Below are 12,082 nucleotides of genomic sequence, written 5' to 3'. Positions count from 1 at the left end.
GAAGAGACTAGATCAAGGGACCAGGGCAGCTGGCACAGGGTACAATGATGTCCATTTTTTTTCTTTTTCTTTTTTAGGTCAATCTTTCACACAATTTTTCCATGAGGCTATAATTTTTAAGGTATAGCATATATATTTTATAGGATATATATTTTATAGAATTCTTAAATCAAACTTTTAATTACATTTCTAGGCGATATACATTTATATTTAATTTTGATATTCAGTGAAAACAAAGTAAAATATCCTAAGACTTCTATACCTGTAATATTATTCAATTTTCATTTCTACCACTTTTAGATGTTCAGATATTTTGATGATTTGTGCATAACAATTCATGACTATTGTGGATCCTCTAGTATTTTAGTGTTTGTCCATTTTTAAAAATATTTTGTTCTTAATTCTAAGGTAATTCAGTCTTAAACATCATTTGTGCTTTCTTTAATTATTTCTGCCTGACTATATCCTTTCCCTTAGCATCTCTATATCACTTTATTTTGAGCTCAAATTGACAGTTTTATTTGGAGAGTAAATTATGAAGTAGATTCTATGCCTTTTCTCAGTTTGTTATTCAATGTTCAGCATATTTGTAAAAGTTCGTGACATTTGGATAGCAAATTTCTCTAATATGTATCATGAGTTTTCTATGTTCAGTTTTCCCCTCCACACTTGTTGTCACAGTATTTGCATTTACATGTGGTCATGGTGAGTGTGAGATTACCTGTAAGTCTCCATATGTATTAATTTAATTGAAGTAAGTCCAGTCAATGATACAACTTGTATTTCGGTCTCTACTTCATCCACTGAACACTGTGCAATCTGGAATAATTAAAATATTGTATTAGTCTTTGCTTGCCTGCCTGGCCATAGATATATAGGTATTGTCTCAATTATAAAGCCTTTGAAATAAAGTTTTAAAATATATATATCTATATATATATATATATATAGTATATAGTATATAAAATAGATCAATATTGCATTCAGGACTCAGTCATTAGTGGCAATGAAAAGAAATTGCCCTTGACCACCATAGCTAGAATGATGTATTATTCGACTTCTCAGTGTTCCTGAAGGCAGCTCACATCCTTTGTGGATCTGTAGGTGAACATGCTTTTTCTCCACCAAATTCCCCTCTCTTTGAGGGGCTTTTCCAGCCCAGCCTGACTCTAACCATGTCCTGCAGTTCTGATGAAACAACAAACCTCTTTGTTTTCTATAATTCCTCCCCCTTCACATGCTTGTGTTTATATTTACATTTTAGGCCTCCTGTTGTGTTAACATTGGTTCTTTGAATTTATAATCTACAAAGTTAAGGGTTACATCATTCCCTCCCTTGAGTAGTTTGCCAAATTGTGTTTTGAGTGATAGTGATTTGGGTGGCTTAACTTAAACTTAATATCTGGCAGTATGAGTCAGATGTAAATTCTCTCTCTCTCTCTTTCTTCCATCTCATCTCTTTCCCTCTTTCCAGACTCAGTTCCATTCAGATGATAACTCACATTGATTGACATTAGATGCCCAAGGAAACATCAAATGTTCCTGGTGTTCATCCCAAACCAAACCAAACCAAACAGCCCAGCCAAGCAAGCCTGTATTTTCAGCTGAGGTTCCACCTGGATAAATGGTTAGAAAGGAGAAGTGTCTGTAATTTTTATGGTGTTGCCCTCTTCACAGAAATGAGGAATGACGGCCTGCTCATCTAGAAAACATGGCACGAAGCAAATAAAATTTTCCCTCCTCTAATTTAATTTGTGGCTCTCGCAGTCTATAAAAAGGGACCTTCTCCTGCAGCAAGTTAAAGTGGAGTGACTGTCAGTAACATATTTAGTATCATTTTTGAATCAAAGCTCTAACAGAGAAAGCAGACAATTCTGTTGTTAAAAGACAAACTATCCCAAAGTATCAGCAAAATCAACAAAGTCAAATATATATAGCTGCATGTACACAAGTACTTACTTTCAAAAAAACAGCAGTAAAATACTATGCACATTCCACATTAAACCTCTGCCTCCCCTCCTCCAGTGACATCAAACTCCAGCAATACTGGTCCCATGCGATGTTTACAACTTAAATATCAAGGACAGAACACCCACAGCTTATTGACAAGCTTGTCACTTGCTTCTCCGCGAAGAACGTAGAAAGCCTCTCACGAACCCTCCTCGCCCTGAAGAACGCACTGCGAGAGCCAGTCAATATTTTGTCATTTCGATATTACTGCATTTGCCCGCAAAATCCTGTGTGGATGGAGATAAAAGCTCCACTACAAGCAAAGAGGACGTTTTTGTGTTGTTTTTTTTTCTTCCCTTTGCCACAAAATATTGATGAAGTGCTTGATTGAGGTGGAGATCTCATTAATTATTTGATTTGCAGAGAAAGAAGGCCTAGGGATACGAGGGCCCAGGCTAATGCCATGATGTACCATCTTGAGACTTAAGATCTCTCTAATGTATTCATCAGGGGTGCATCTGCGCGGGGAGAGCACGGGCTGAGTGGGTCCATTAATTTAATTGAAGCGAGCTCAGACAAGAGATAAAACATCCCAGCAGCTGCTTTTCATGCGGCCCGGGCGCTCCAGGAAACAGGCAGAGACCCAAGCACACCAAAGAGCCATAAAGGCACTTGGGGACTCTTGAGACTTCAAGGCCATGTGTCCTGGGCAGCGACGCCAAGGTGCACGGCCCCCGAAGAGGCCCTCCCCGCGTGCGCCACCAGGGCTGGTGCTTGGTTTTATTGTGGTACTGAGAGGCCCCGAGGTCACCTGTAAGTAATGCAGACTTCCCAGGGCCGGGTTCTGTTTGTTCTTTTTTTCTTTTTTCTTTTTTCCCAACTTCTTAGAAAGAGAGGCCATCTTCTCCTTCCGCTCCAGAAGGGAAGGAAAGGGACAGGGGCAGTGGACTTCCACTGGTGTCAGCGGTGGCTGCGAGTGGGTGCTGGCCCCTTTCAACTGGCTGTAGTGGAAATGGAGCCGCAGGAAAGGTCTTTTGGTTGTGGAGAGGTTAGGGACTACTTGTCTTCCCGTGGTCAGCATGATGTCACACAAACCCCTAAATTTGGTCCTCGTGGTACACAGAACATCCAGAGAGCAGCTCCCAGCTCGGCACAAAGCCTGGCTGTGGCAAGTCATTTCATCTGATGAAAACAAAACAAACAAACTGATTTCATGTGTCTAATCAGGACCGGATCACGTTCAGACACTCGCTCGTGGTAATTACAGGTCATCGTGTAGATGTGAATTCATAACGTACGCACTAGAAATCACAACGGTTTTCCATCAAAAGGTTAGGGGGAAAATTCAGCTTTCAGAAGTGCTGCCCAACTAGTATGCAGTGCGTGAAAATGAATGGTCAATTGTAGGAGAGATAAAGAATCTTAAAGACAATGTAGATTGGACTCAGCATTATATCATAGTTTTCATGGTAGTATGATGAATGAAAAGTCTATAATGTCTTGGCACAAAATTTAAAACTGTTGACCATGTACAGGTATTTCTCTAATGAAAAACTAAGATATGTTTTCAGAGTTATACATCATGGCTGAATTTGGGATATCCATTTTTGACTCGGTATAAACACTAGAAATCCTTAAATGCAAATAGATTTAGAAAGAAGAGGCACCCACTCTAGTTGTGAAGTAATTGATTTTTTTACATTTTTTTACACTGAGATATTTCAGTTTTTTAAATTTTTATTATTTTTTTATTCTTCAAATGATGAAAATTTTTCTTTTTCTGTACATAGAAAACTTCTTTATTGTTAAGAAAGTTATTTTACCAGCAGCACTCATTTTTTAAAATTTTATGTGACTTAATAATACATATTATAGTTTAAAATATTCACTATTCAATTATGTGTATAAATTTATTTTCTAAGTTCAGTAATATCACAAGTGATTACTAATGAGTTAAAATATGTTTTATATTTGAGTGAGATACTTTTTTAAACACCAAAAAATAAGTGGGAGAAAACTAAGAAGAAGTTAATAAAATTATTTAAAATTTTTTAAATACTTTAATTAATTTGTTGAGGTGACATTGGTTAATAAAGCCTTATAGGCTTTAATTGTACAACTTAGTAACACATCATCTGCATGCTGCATTGTGCGCTCGCCACCCCAAGTCATACCTCTCTCCGTCCCGGTTTCTCCTCCTGTGCCCACCTCCCTCATCCCCCTTTCCCTCTGACTACCGTCACACTGTTGTCTGTGTCAATGAGACATAAACATCTATATGTCATACATATATCTATAACGTCATAGATACATATTTGCTTGATCTCCTTCCCTGTCTTCGCCCAACCCCCTATTACCTCGCCCCTCTGACAGCTGTCAGTCTGTTCTTTGCATCTAAGCTTGTTTCTATTTTGTTTTGCTACGCCGTTCTGCTCATTAGAGTCCTGATTTTTAGACCCCTGTGGTAGTCAAGCAGAACGCATCTCCAGAAGGAAACGGTGAAGGAATTCAGGTGCAATGTCAGACCACAGCAAGGGTAAGCCCACCTCCCAGATGGCAATTCTGAGAACTGCAGACTCGATCACTGAACGATTCCTGATAGGTTTTATATTGACAGCTAATGTATTCAAATTGGTGGTTCCACTTACAGCCAAGATGCTCTGCTTTCCTGTCTCTTGCCTTGAGTCACCAGAAATTAAATATGAGAGAACTCCTGTGCATTCATCTCAAAGTTGACACTTAGTTAGCATTTGCCCAACACTGCATTTAAGAATGAAGTAAATAAAGAGTTGACAACCTGTGGTATAGGTTTTATGACTCTTAAGAAAAAAAAGGTTTTCAATTTGATTTTACTAAATGATAAATTAGCAGCTTAGTATTGAATCATTAATGCCAATCCTATATTATACAAAGCAATAGAAAAGTCATCTCAGGGAGTGTTTTCTCTGTTTTTAATTATTTGAATAACTATTGTATATGTCTACTTCCTAGTGAGTTTTGTATTTAAAAATAAATTTAATATGAGATTTCTTTTTAATTAACTGAGAGGCAGGGAGGCAAAGAGATAGACTCCCGTATGCACCCCGACCAGGATCCACCTGGCAAGCCCCCTATCAGGGGAGATGCTCTGCCCATCTGAGGTCACTGCTCCATTGCTCAGCAACGGAGCTATTTTAGTGCCTGAGGGAGACCATGAAGCCATCTTCAGTGCCTGGGGCAAACCAGTTGTGCCATGGCTGCAGGAGGGAGAGAGGAAGAGAGAGAGAGAGAGAAAGAGAGAGAGAGAGAGAGAGAGAGAAAAGGAAGAGGGGTGGAGAAGCAGATGGTCACTTCTCCTGTGTGCTCTGACCAGGTATCAAAACCTGGACTTCCACATGCTGGACTGATGCTCTATCACTGATACAACCGCCCAGGGCCTAATATAAGATTTCTGAATGACACCTTATAAACATCATTATGATAAGTACATAAAAATATGAGTTAAAACTAGCATCAAGACTATGCATTATTTTTATTATTTGTGCAGTTAATTCAGTTTGCTGTAGAACAGTGTGATGGACAGCAGCAATCAGTAAGTATTACCTCCATAACTGAGCAAAAAAAAATTTGCTTCCAACTTACTCCCCAGCTATTTGGCAAAGCCCTCCTAAATCATAAATGTCTCCATCATTATCAACAGTAGTAATAGATACTGAAGAAACAGAAATGTAATTTGATGTCTAAATATGTTGTTTTGTTACCAGGGGTCAGGAACCTTTTTGGCTGAGAGAGCCACGAACACCACATATTTTAAAATGTAATTCCATGAGAGCCATACAACGACCCATGTACATTACACATTATCCAATAAAAATTTGGTGTTGTCCCGGAGGACAGCTGTGATTGGCTCCAGCCGCCCGCAACCATGAACATGAGCGGTAGGAAATGAATGGATTGTAAAACATGAGAATGTTTTATATTCTTAATGTTATTATTTTTTTATTAAAGATTTGTCTGCAAGCCAGATGCAGCCATCAAAAGAGCCATATCTGACTGGTTAGCCATAGGTTCCCAACCCCTGTGTTAGATAGACATTAAACAAAAATAATGGTTAAGAGTACAGGTTAGAATCAGTCTGCCTGGGTGAAATCTTGCCCAAATTATTTATATTTTGTTCATCTCAGTTTCTTCATTTGTGAAATAGTGATTATACTATGTACCATGTAGGATTGTTGAAAGAATTAAGTGATGCGAAATATGTAAGACACCTTAGGGAGCATTTAGTAAACACTGGTATTATCACTATAACATCTTGATAACACATATCATTAGAAAAGCAAGTGGCCAATCTGGAAATGACTGACTAAACATGTTTTTTCATTGACAGTAGCATCTTTTTCCTTGAAATAACCTTTATTCTTCTTGTACATAACTAGATATTTCTTAAGTTTCAGTTTTTAAAGTAAAAAGGATTAAAACGTATCTCTTTAGAAAAATAAGTATTCATGAAACCTTTCTCCCCCCAAAAACTCTAATTTTGATTTTTTTTTTTAACTTTAACATGTTACACATTTATCATTGTTTAATCAAAAATAACTTTATTGGAAACATTTTTAGAGGATAAGGAAAACTTCCTCACCTTGGTTTCTGTGATGTGTATTTTTATAACCACCATGATGGTTTCTGTGTACATGTTGCATCTCTTTCTAGATTATAATATCCTGGTGGACTCTGGTTTATATATGTTGCTTAAAATTTCCTGTCTAGAGCCCTGGCTGGGTGGTTCAGTGGATAGAGCATCCTTCCAGAGCACCAAGGTTACAGGTTTAGTCCTTCCTGGTCAGGGCATGTATGAGAAGTCATCAATGAGTACACAACTAAGTGGAACAACAAGTTGATGCTTCTCTCTCTCCCTCTCTCCCAAATCAATGGAAAAATATTTTTTAAATCTTCTATCTAATGCTTTGCCTTCCATATATTCTCACGAATATTTGTTGTTATCTAGATGTCAGCTAAAGTCAACCATTAATTTAAGATTTAAGGTAAATGGCCTTGGGCCTTTGCCTCTTGTCATGAAAAGTCCTTCTTCCCAAGGTATCTATGAATTCTAGGAACTTAGACTCTTTGGGTCACTTCTGCCTCCAGTTAATGTGCTTCCTGAACTTTTGGTCTCTCTCACATTTCTCCTCTTCTTTACCTTTTATTCTTTGTGCAGGTAGAGGCAGAGATATTTATTTACCTTGATTTTCATATTACTCGGTACCCCCTCTCTTTCACTAGACATACAGGCCATTTGCTTCTTAATTTTTTTAAAAAAGTACCGGGGCAACATTGGTTAATACGATTTTATAGGTTTCAAGTGTACAGTTCTGATACTTCATCTGTATATTGCATTGTGGGCCCACCACTCGAAGTCAGATCTTCCATGACCATATATTTGGCCCCCTTTACCAGCCTTCCACCCATCTTCCTTTCCCTCTGATTAAAGTTATCAATTTTGTTTGATGTTTGAGCTAGTTTTGAACCCTATATAATGTCAGGTGTTTTAGAAAGTGGTTAACAATAGAGTGTATACTTCTCACCATGAATGTTACGGCATGTTTTAGGTGATAGGACCGATACACCTGTTATAACATTGATTCAGTATAAAATATATTATGTTTCATGAATCTAATCATGCCCTAAATTTCATGTAGGGATTTCACATAATATAGCCAAAGAAGGCTGCTTCAGGGAAGAAAAAGTAGGCCATGGAATAATGAGTCACAATTGTGTGAGAGCCATTGACATACGTGAATTGATGCCTTCGGTATAATTTGGGGACAGCGAGGCTAGCTTGAGAGACAGGGAAGTGACCTTTCTGTATTATTCTTTTTAGACATTCAGGCTCTGCTTTTGAAGGCACCAGGCTTTATAGACTCCGAGCACATTTATTCTCTACTTTCAGTAAGACTATGTAATGCAATTACATTCTTTCTTATAAACTTTAGATATTTTTAAAAGATGCAGATCTTTTGTGACCCATTTTTCTGGAACACATGTGTCTTGGATTTCTATGGCACACTGAGATGCAGATTTAAAAGTACTTTTTGAAAATTCATTATGGTGGCACATTGCAAAATATTTTTGTTTGAGTGCTTTTATTTCCTACCAAGATGTGAATTTACTTGCTATTAGGGACTCAGTCTACATTTGAAAAGAAAGCATATTATGCCTGGTTTACAAAATTTTATCTAGAAAGATATTCTGTTAGAATGCGTATCTATTATTAAAATTTCTGGCCCATTTTATAGTTCTATCATTACTTTTACTTATAAAATGGTGTATACATAGTAGTACAAAGCAAAACATAGAAGGACTAGCTGTGTGAACTTTGGAGAAAGCTGCCACTCATTAGCGATAGACCATGTTGAACTCTTATGTCAGTTATTAAAATTTAAACCTTTTGACCCAATTCATTTCACCCTGAAACTAGTATACTATTATAGATCAATTATACCTCAAAAACAAAAAAACCAAAATGAAACAAAAGGTACTTAATGAAGTTTTTAAAAATATGTCTATTTTGAATTATGCACTTGGATAGGATCACCAAGGGAAGAAGGACAGAATTCAGAACTGAACCCTTGATAAATTCAGTATTAAATGGTTGGAAAAATATGTTTCTCATATATACTTAGTCACTAAAGTAAAAGAATAAATTCATTTTATTTATTTATTTTATTTATTGTATTTTTCTGAAGTGAGAAGCAGGAAGGTAGACAGACTTCCACATGTACCTGACAAGAGCTACCTGGCATGCCCACCAGGGGGCGATGCTCTGCCCATCTGGGGTGTTGCTCCGTTTTGGCCAGAGCCATTCTAGCACCTGAGGCGGCGGCCATGGAGCCATCCCCAGCGCCCGGGCCAACCTTGCTTCATTGGAGCCTTAGCTGTGGGAGGGGAAGAGAGAGAGAGAAAAAGAGAAGAGAGAGGAAGAGGGGTGAATAAGCAGATGGTCACTTCTCCTGTGTGCCATGGCCGGGAATCAAACCCGAATTCACATGCTGGGCTGATGCTCTACCACTAAGCCAACCGGCCAGGGCCAAAAGGGGACAATTATTTTTAAGTAGTCAATAATATACTAGCAAAAGTGATTTTTATATATTTTCAAGAAAATGCATTATCTACATTAATAATTTATAGTATATTTTACATAAAACACAGCGTTAGTGAGATGTTAATTAGATATCAGCTGGCAGAGAAAAAACATTTTGAAATCAAATGTATTAAACCCTGGGTAAATCCAGATTGATTAGTTGTTGTTGTTGTGTGTTTTGGGGGGGAATTCTTTGAATATTTTTAGCTGACATTTTCTGTAACTATCTCAGAGGGAGGTAGAAGATTTCTACTTCACAAATGCTTCATGACAAAGTTTTCCCCTCCAAGAATTTCCATGTTAAGCATGTTTCTGAATGAACGATGAGGGAAAGTTAAGCAAGTTGTCATATTTTCAAAGTAGAATTGGAAGTGAATAAAAACAAACCAACAAAACAAAATTAAGAAAAAAGAAATATAATCCCATTTCTTAGGAACAGTATTTCTTTTTTTTTTTTTTAATTAAATTCTTTAGGGTGACACTAGTTAAGAAAATTAGACCGGAGTCAGGAGCCCAGTGCTACAGTACATCTCTGTTTCTGCAAAGCTGCACATTTTAAATAAAATCAGTTTCTTTATGGAAACCATCACTGATTAGTTTCTTAAATTCTTACACAAATATAAAGGTTACAAAATAAATAGTAGTAGATTAATATTTTTTCCTAACTGAGCAAGAAAAAAAATCTTTTCTAAATTAATCTACATATTTAAAGTTTATTTAAAATTTTATTCATTTTTGTTATTCAAAAATATTTAGTTTAACCGATGTCATAATATATGCCTTATATGCAGTAGAGTGCAGGGTTTCACATAAAGTTATAATAATGAAAAAACTGAATACTTAGAAAGTAGAATTAATTATTTATGTGATTCTTATAATTTCAAAAATATTATCACTAAATGCTAGGATTATTTTTTTTAAGAAATTGAAATACTCTACCCTTATTTTAAGTGGATTTAGGGGAAAATGAGACCAGACCAATGGAGAAATTTATGTTCTGCACTCGAAAATATTATATGGAGTGGATACTTTTGGCTTGATAGGAATGATACAAACACCTGAGTCCACAACCTTCCCTTTAAAGCACTGCTTTAAAATCATTTCAGAAAAAAACATATTCATGGATTAACCCTACATATTTTTTCCTTATTTTGCAAAGTGCCTTTCAAAGATAATGGAGTGAAACAAGGATCATAATATTGAAATATAGAAAGCAAGTGCATACATGCTGGTAAATTTACCTCTTGGGTATGTAATCACCCTCGCATTTGGCGTTTCCTTTCTGCCTTTCTGTCTTCTATTGTCCCTGTATCTTTTCATCTGGTACTGTTCTGAAGGCATGGTGGGTGCTCAGAAAGTCGTGAATAGCAGTAATAAGAAAGCTAATGATAGAGAAAAGATTTTTCTATAGGTTAAGCTGTGAAAAGGGATATTGAGATTAATCAGAAATCAAATGTATCAGAATTATAAAGCCAATAGCTTGGCAAAAGAAGGAATAAAACAAGACTCTAGTGCTTGAGTTATCTCATTTAATACCATTGTGTCGAGAGGTTCGAGACTGGAAAAAGCTGCTCGTATGACAATGGCTGGAGCTTGATTTTTGAATGTAGTCTATACTTAAGTCAAGACATGGCATCGGGCCCCTTTGTTAGTAGACCAGGTACTGATGGGAAAATCTTGACATATTCTTGGTGTATTCTAAAAAGAAAAATACATATACTGTTGAATATAAGCTCCAACAGAACTGTGTTTATAGTTCATTACTGATATACATTTTCATTTCCAGTACTGGCAAGTATAGTGAATGTAGATACCGAGACATTTACCATATTTTCACTCCATAAGACGCACCTGGCCATAAGACACATCTAGGGTTTTAAGGAGGAAAAGAAAAAAATATTCTGAACCAAATGGTGTGTTAAAATATTTAATAAAATATACCACAATAATATTTCAACAATGTAAACTCAACAGCAGCATTAACAACCATTAGCACTGTTATTAACCAATTAGAATAGAATTTATTGTTCAAATACTCTTCTAGTTGTTGGGGAACCCACAGCAGCTAGAAAAAATGATCATTCACTCCATAAGATGCACGGGCATTTCCCCCTCCACTTCTGGGGGGGAAAGTGCGTCTTATGGAGCGAAAAATACTGTAAGTTAAGATTTGTTTCTCTGAAATGAGCATACCATATGGCTCACCATCACCTGTACTCAGCTCTGGGGGTTGACTGATCTAGGGTAGCATTAACTGGAGTCACCTAAAGACTTGAGAGTGTCCCCTGTGTATCTCATCTTCCAACAGGTGACTGTGGCACAGTCTCACAATAATGCAGAAGGTAAGAGAAAGCGAACCAAATTGTGCAACAAAAGTTTCTCAAGAATAGACACTTCCTACCGTTCTACTAGGCAAAGCAAGTCACCTGATTAAGTCCAGAGTTAACATCTCAGTCATGGCGCCCCACTTCACTCAGCAGACGAGGATATGCAAAGTCACTCAGAAAGCGGGCCAGATACAGACAGGAGTGAAGAGCTGGGGCCAATTCTGTGAGTTCCTTCCAAAGGTGCTAGTTGTATTTAATTTATAAACATCAATTATTACAGTTAATATTTAATGAGTATATGCTGCTTTCTTCCATGAAGATCATTTCTTTTCTCAAACTACTAATGGTTTAAAAAGCACATGCTAAATATGTTTTCTCATTTTTTTAAGAGCAGAGGAGATAGACTCATGAATGTACCCCGACCAGGGAACCAACCAGCAAGCCCCCTGGGGGGCGATGCTCTGCCCATCTAGGGCATTGCTCCATGGCTCTGACACAAGCTATTTTCAGCACCTGAAGCAGAGGCCCCTGAGCCATCCTCATTGTCTGAGGTCAACTCACTGGAGTCAATCGAGCCATGGCTGCAGGAGGGGAAAAGAGAGAGAGGAGAAGGGGAAGGGGGTAGAGAAGCAGATAATTGCTTCTCCTGTGGGCTCTGACCAGAATTGAACCCAGGACTTCCACACAC

The sequence above is a fragment of the Saccopteryx bilineata genome, chromosome 1 (assembly GCF_036850765.1).
Source record: "Saccopteryx bilineata isolate mSacBil1 chromosome 1, mSacBil1_pri_phased_curated, whole genome shotgun sequence".
Lineage (NCBI taxonomy): Eukaryota > Metazoa > Chordata > Mammalia > Chiroptera > Emballonuridae > Saccopteryx > Saccopteryx bilineata.
The sequence above is the reverse complement of the archived record's forward strand: the minus strand, read 5'-3'. Positions refer to the sequence as shown.